The 7,429-nt window shown below is 41.6% G+C and overlaps 1 protein-coding gene across 5 annotated transcripts in view; it reads left to right on the top strand.

Moving 5' to 3' along the window:
- The window catches only part of LOC104990093 (chromosome unknown open reading frame, human C18orf25), an 85,844-nt gene that overhangs the window by 504 nt on the left and 77,911 nt on the right, over positions 1-7,429 (top strand). The gene's annotated exons all lie outside the window — the stretch shown is intronic.

Genomic DNA, 7,429 nt, shown 5'->3' with positions numbered 1-7,429 from the left:
AGTGGGACGGGGTGCGGGCCGCGGGCGAGGTTTCTGCGGCGTTTAGGGCGCCGGGGTCGTGACGGGCAGGGCTGTCGGGCGCCGGGTCTTCAAGCCCGGAACCCGGAGGGAGGCGCGGCCCGGGTAGCGGCCGACTGGAGGGACGAAAACAGCCCGACCCCTGGCTCACTGGCTCGCCGGTGACCCTCGCGTCCTCCGGGCCCGGCGGGCCGAACCCTTCTCCCCGCTTCCCTGCCCCCGGTGGATCCCTTTCCCCGGAGGCTGGAGGTGTCGCAGCCCGTGGGCCGCGCGCGGGAGGTGGGGAGCGGCTTCGCGGCCCCGGAGTTGTCTTTCGCGCAACTTTCCGGGACCCCGGGTGGCCGGGCGTAGTGGCCGCGGCGGCTTTGCCAACTCTGCTGGCCCCGCGAGCCGGGAATCTGGCGCCGACACCTGCTCGGACTCCTCTGAGAGCCCGGGCGGCCGCCCCAGCACCGCGGCTGCTAAGGCCTGGGAGGAGGGAGGAAGGCTCTCTCCCGCTTGGCGCCGCCTGCGTTTTTGGGCGCTTCCACTACCTTCTTCGGTCGGCAGACGCCCCCCTGGTCAATGGGAGGGATGTGTCAGTCTCCTCTTTCTGGCGAATTTGTCAACTCTGTTTAGAAAAACCCGACGAGGATGTAACCTGACCAGCCTCAACTTCATCATCATCTTTCTCTTTTCCCCAGTGGTATTTCGTACTTTGTACTTTATTTTCTCGTAGCACCGATTTCAGTGTCTTGGGGCGGCAACTCCCCACAGAACCTCAGCCCGTCATTCATTCTCCCTTTTAAATCGTCCTCTCTGCTATCACAGAATAGATGCTCACAGGTTGAAGGAATGAACGTCCGTACCTGTTCCAGATTGAACCGCTTGAGCAGTTTGTGCTGGATGTGCTTTTGGTTTCTCGCCTGAGCTTCTGCTTTCTGAATCCTTCCACCCAGTAGGATGCAAAACCCACTGATGATGCTTTGTCAAGGTCGGGCCTTTTCATTACAAATACATCTGGCAGTTTTGCTTAGGCTCTTGTGTAGTGTCGTGTGTTAACAGTTTGAAATTACTCTCTTTCTTCTCTTGGGATATTTTAAGGAGGGAGGCTATTAACTTTCTAATGTGGTTTTGCTGATCCTGGCAATCTGGATCCCTTCAGTAAGAACATTGCCTTTTAACAAGCATTTTTGGAGGCCTACAGTTGTTACCTGATGTCCTGAGGAGTGACAGTGTTGATCTTTTTTAGTAGGAAGTGTAATATTTTTGTTAAATAGTCTGGGTAATACAATACTTACTTGAGTGTTTTATGCACAGTAAATATAAAACTAGGAATTAAATTTGAATTCAGGAAACTTGTGATGAAATTTACTGTGATGACCTATATGCTACTTTATGAAGAGCTTTAGTGAAATTTCATGCAGTTTCGTAAAATGAGAAATAAAGACATTTCTAAATCATATTCTTTCAGAGTGCTTTTCAGTACCACTGTAATCTTGACATGTGAAACCATACCTTTTTTATAATGTTAACAAAGTGGTTAACTTCAAAACATAAAATAGGAAAGGAGAAACTTCAAGGTAATTATACCTGAAGTGTCAGCTAAATATGATTTCTTAATGGGAAAATTTTTTTTCTGACATCTTATTTGTGAAAAATAGGATGGACTAGATTTTGGGACTGGAAACTTTCTCTGTTGTTAGCTTCATATTAAGCTCATAATGTTACATTACTGACTAATTCAGTTTGTATTATTCTTAAATGCATTTATGAAAGAGTGTCATAAATGCTCTTTGTTTTATAGTTTGCATGATTAAAGATAGATTTACCTTTAGATTCTAATTTAATGAGGTTCTGAGAGAACTGAGTGCTCAGTGTTTGTTCTTCAAAGGTTCTATTTCATATGTGACATTACCCTTGTGTGTATGACTAGTAACTTCTGGGGGTTGTGTAGTTACTCATTATTCAAGGGGTTGTTTTGCTGGGATCTTCAGTCTTATGGTTTTATTTTGATGTGTGCATGAATAGAGTTGACATATGGGCACTTAGAATGTTTTCTTTCTTTTGAAAGTTTGGAAGTGATACATGTATGCGTAGACACAGACACACACACACATGGGCTTCCCTGGTGGCTCAGTAAAGAATCCGCCTGCAATGTAAGAGACCTGGGTTTGATCCCCGGTTGGGAAGATCCCCTGGAGAAGGGCATGGCAACCCACTCCAGTCTTCTTGACTGGAAAATCCCCACGGACAGAGGAGCCTGATGACTATAGTCCATAAGATCACCAAGAGCCCCACATGACTAGGCGACTAAGCACACACACATACATACACACTGGAGACCGAGACCGTATGTTTGTAACTTTGACAAATGATCTTAGACCTTCCTGATTTTCTTGCAAGTAACTGGCACCATGAAAACAGTTTATATTCATATTTACTGAATTGGCAGTAATTGAGAAAATCTGTAAAAGGTGAAAAATGCTGTACTATTAATGTGTTTTCTCTTGAACCACACTGATTTTGGTATTCTGTATTATTTTTATTAGGGCCAAATAAACTTTGCTGTGTAAGTAAAAATGAATAGACATTGATAATTGAATAAAAAGCTATGAGACTGTGGAAGGGGGAAGAGCCATTGTGAAAACAGAGACCAAACATTCAGATGGGACCTCTTCATTCTCCCAGCACCAATTTATTGGTCGCTTGCTGTGCGCCAGTAGTGCTCTTGTTGCTGGTGCTCGGTGAGTGTGACTGGCAGGCCTTGATGCTAAAGAAACTTAAATTTTTTTTTTTTTCCTAGGCTTACAGTGCTGTTTTCGGTGTTGTATCTTCTGTAAATTTGGTCAAATGAGTAGTGATATGTATCCATCCTTATGGTGTTACAGGGTACGTTCACTACCCTAAAAATGCTCTGTCTGTCCATCTCTCTATCCCACCCAACCTCCAACGACTGGCAGTCACTGATCTTTTTACTGTTACCACTGTTTCACATTTTCCATAATGTCATATAGTTGGAATCATACAGTATGTAGACTTTTCAGATTGGCTTTTACTTAATAATACATATTTAAGCTTCCTCTTTGTCTTCATGGCATAATATTTAGGTTGGTGCAAAAGTAATTGTGGATTTGCATTGTTGAACTTTGCTATTTGATATTGGCATACATTCTTAAATAAATGTGGTTATATTATACATCATTTAAAAAATTTTATTTGTTTGTTTATTTGGCTGTGCCAGGTCTGGTATGTATGTGTCATCTGGTTCCCTGCCCAGGGACTGAACCCCGGCCCCCTGCAATGGGAGCTGGGGAGTCTTAGCCACTGGAACCACCAGGGAAGTCCTGTTACACATCATTTTAATGGGTATTTTTCACTTTGTTTTTTTGCTAATGACTTATTACTTGCTGTTTACTTTATATTTACTTTAGACCATGGAAATGATTTTAGACAAAAAGCAGATTAGAGTGATTTGTTTATTCAAGTTCAAAATGGGTTGTAAAACAGTGGGGACAACTTGCGACATCAACAACGCATTTAGCCCAGGAACTGCTAAGGGACGTACATTGCAGTGATGGTTCAAGAAGTTTGCAAAGGAGATGGGAGCCTTGAAGATGAGGATGTGGTGGCTGGCCATCCAAAGTTGACAGTGACCAATTGAGAGCAGTCATCAAAGTTGATCCTCTTACAACTACATGCTGCTGCTGCTGCTGCTAAGTCGCTCAGTCGTGTCTGACTCTGTGCGACCCCTTAGACGGCAGCCCACCAGGCTCTGCTGTCCCTGGGATTCTCCAGGCAAGAACACTGGAGTGGGTTGCCATTTCCTCTCCATGAGAAGTTGCCAAAGGACTCAATATCAACCATTCTGTGGTCATTCAGCATTTGAAGCACATTGGAAGGGTGAAAAACCTCGATAAGTGGGTACCTCATGATCTGACTGAAAATCAAAAAAATCATTGTTTGGAAGTGTCATCTGCTCTTATGCTGTGCAACAGCTATGAACCATTTTTTGATCAGATTGTGGTGTGTTACGAAAAGTGGATTTTATATAACAACTGGCAACAACCAGCTCAGTGGTTGGACTGAGAAGAAGCTCCAAAGCATTTCCCAAAGCCCAACTTGCACCAAAAAATAGTCATGGTCACTGTTTGGTGGTCTGCTGCTGGTCTGATCCACTACAGCTTTCTGAATCCTGACAAAATAATTACATTTGAGAAGTATGCTCAGCAAATTGATGAGATGCGCTGAAAACTGCACCTGCAGCCAGCACTTGTCAGCAGAATGGGCCCAGTTCTTCACAACAGTGCCCGACCGCATGTCACATAACCAGTGCTTCAAAAGTTGAACAAATTGGGCCACAAAGTTTTGCCTCATATGCCATATTCACCTGACCTCTTACCAACTGATTACCATTTCTTCAAGCATCTAGACAACTTCTTGCAGGGAAAATGCTTCCACAACCAGCAGAAGGCAGAAAATGCTTTCCAAGAGTTAGTTGAATACTGAAGCATGTATTTTTACACTGTAGGGACAGACTGATTTGTTGGCAAAAATGTGTTGATTGTAATGGTTTCCAGTTGATTAATAAAAATGTGTATGAGCCTAGTTATAATGATTTAAAATTCATGGTCTGAAACTGCAGTTACTTTTGTACAAACCTAATCCTTTCTTTGTAGTGTTGAATACTATACTTTTGTCTGAATTCACCACCTGAAGGTTGGTAGGTTGAAGAAAACATACACATTTAAACTTGGAACTGGAAATAGATTTCCAGGTGGACATTCCAGGCTAGGGAACAGCCTAAGCAAAGTTGTGAGTATCAGTGATTTTGGATGGTGTGGCCAGTGCTTTCATTGAAACTGCTTACCTTACTCTTCAGAACTCATGATTGAACTTAGGGAAGTAAACAGTGTTTCCTGCTTCTGTGTGGGCAGTTTCTTTTAGCAGAAGTGAGATTGATGTTCAGTCACTTTTCACATACGGCTTACAGGTCCTTGTGGTAAAAGAAAGGGACAAGGTGAAACTACAATTACCTTGTTTGTCTTACTCTCTCGTATTTCTAAACTGCCAGGAGAGAGAATATGTATTATATATATTATACACATTTATCATAGCATTTTAATAGAAGTGAATAATAGTAAATTTGATTTTAAAATAATTTGCAGTGTGTGTTATTTATTGAACTGTGTATGTGATTTACAGCATTGTATTAATGTCTGTTGTACAGCAAAGTGATTCAGCTGTGAACAGGTATATGTGTGCGTGTGTGTGTATACATTCTTTTTATATTATTTTCCACAATGATTTATCACAGGATATCCAGTGTAGTTACCTGGGCCATCTAGCAGGACCCCATTGTTCATCCATTCCGTATATGCTAGCTTGTATTGCATAACCCCACTCTCTTTCTTTCCATTCCCCTACTTGTCTTGTTCCTGGCAACCACAAGTCTATCCGTTAATAGGGTTTAAGTTTTGTTTCTATTCTCTTTCATGTCTTTATTCAAAATAGATACCTCATACCTCTTTGTTCAGATTCTGTCACTTGAAATAGCCAATAGATAGATGATGCAAGTCCTGAGTTATTAATTTGACTTTATTTACTTTTAAAACTACTTGGATGAGTATTTTCTAGTTGTGCTGTGAGCTTAGTTGCTCAGCCGTGTCCAACTCTTTGCGACCCCATGTACTGTAGCCCGCCAGGTTCCTCTGTCCACGGGGATTCACCAGGCAAGAATACTGGAGTGGGTTGCCATGCCCTCCTCCAGGGGATCTTCCCAACCCAGGGATCAAACCCAGGTCTCCCACATTTCACGTGAAGATTAATCAAAAATAGAAATCTGTCGGCAGAACTTAATTTGAGGGTGGGGCAGTTATACCTGGTTAAACTAAAAACCCGTTTTCTGAGCACTCAGGCACCAGGTGGAGATGGGCACAAAAATAAGAGAAATTTATGCTGAAGGAACTCAAATCGAGGGAACCAGATGATTTCTGTTTCTTTCCTGCTCTAAAATGTGGAGAAGAAAAGCAGGCTGTAGGAGAAAAAAAGTATTGGATAACCAGACAACTAGTGTATGGAGTTAGTATTTTCATTTATAAAATAATTTAAAATCAGATATTGGAAAATGATTTTTTCTTAAACGGGTCTGTAAGAGTAAAAGAAAATGATTGGAGACTTGAATTTTCTTTTTCGTACTGCCAGTTCGTGTACCAAATACTTTTTTCTCTGCCTGGACTTAAAGTCCATGTATTGGTAAATTTGTTCTGATTGTTGTTCAAAGAGCAACAAAATTAAATGTTAGATCTTGTTTATTTGCAGCAGCCATTCCCAAGAATGTGGATAAACTAGTATTGTGTTTAGGTAAGACAAATTCAAGTTTTCATTAGCATGGTTAACATTCTGGAAACCAGGTACTGACCAAAGGAATCAGTAGAAGTTATTTTTTTACTGAGTTGTTTGGCTTAAAAAAACAGCTTCTATGATGTCCAGAGTCAACGTTTTGTTAGGTGTGTTATAATTAGAGAAAGATATTGTTGAGGATGGGGAAGTTGGGTGTGGACTAAAATTCTAGGAAAACAGGACTGTTTTCTTTTCTGTACTAAGAACAAGAACCTCACGTGGTCAAGATTTTAAGCAGTATCCTGTCTGCCTTAGTTTTAACCTAGCATAGAAGCATAGTTTATTCTTAAATCAGCATTATATCATCAAGGGTTCCCCATTATTTATCTCTACTATTTGCTATGAGCCTGAGGGCATGATAGGTTTTTGGCAATATTTAGGGGACCTCAGGTCCCAGCATGTGGTAACCCATCTTTATTTGTATCCTCTTCTGAGGGAGATAGAAAATGGCCAGAGCAGAAATCTTGGAGGAAATCTAGAACCTGTGCTTTAAAATTGTTCTTGATTTACACTAATAGTGCTTATGAGTACTTAGAGGGTCTGTTAGCGCTGGTGCATTCTTTACATTTGATAACTTCCTTGGCTTCTTTCTGGATGCTAGTTTATTCACAGCACTGGTTCTGGGCCAGATGCATGTCAGTGGTGGTGGTATCTGCAACATGAAGTGATTTGAGCAGCCATTATCACTTGGGGCCTATTTATAGAGCTTATATCAGTGGAGAAGAGGTTGGCTGGCAAGCAAGTAAAGCTACTCTCTTCCCCTGGTTGCAATCTCATAATTTACTTTTCAGTTCCGAGTAGGCCAGATCTATTCAGCTGCATTAATTTTTAGTGTTCCTTTTCTGCACTCTAGCCCTTTTGTACTCTAGTGTGTTTTAGTCACATTCACTCTTGAAGGAAAAAAAAACCAAATAACTTATCACACTGAAAAATAGTTAGCAGTACTTCTTGATAGCATCTGCTATTCAATGTTCAGATTTCTCCTATCTCATAAGTGTGTTTTTACAGTTATTCAGATTGAGTCTAGTAG

Source organism: Bison bison, unplaced genomic scaffold, assembly GCF_000754665.1.
Source record: "Bison bison bison isolate TAMUID 2011002044 unplaced genomic scaffold, Bison_UMD1.0 scf7180017864170, whole genome shotgun sequence".
NCBI classification, from domain to species: domain Eukaryota; kingdom Metazoa; phylum Chordata; class Mammalia; order Artiodactyla; family Bovidae; genus Bison; species Bison bison.
This window is presented reverse-complemented; position numbering and strand designations above follow the sequence as displayed.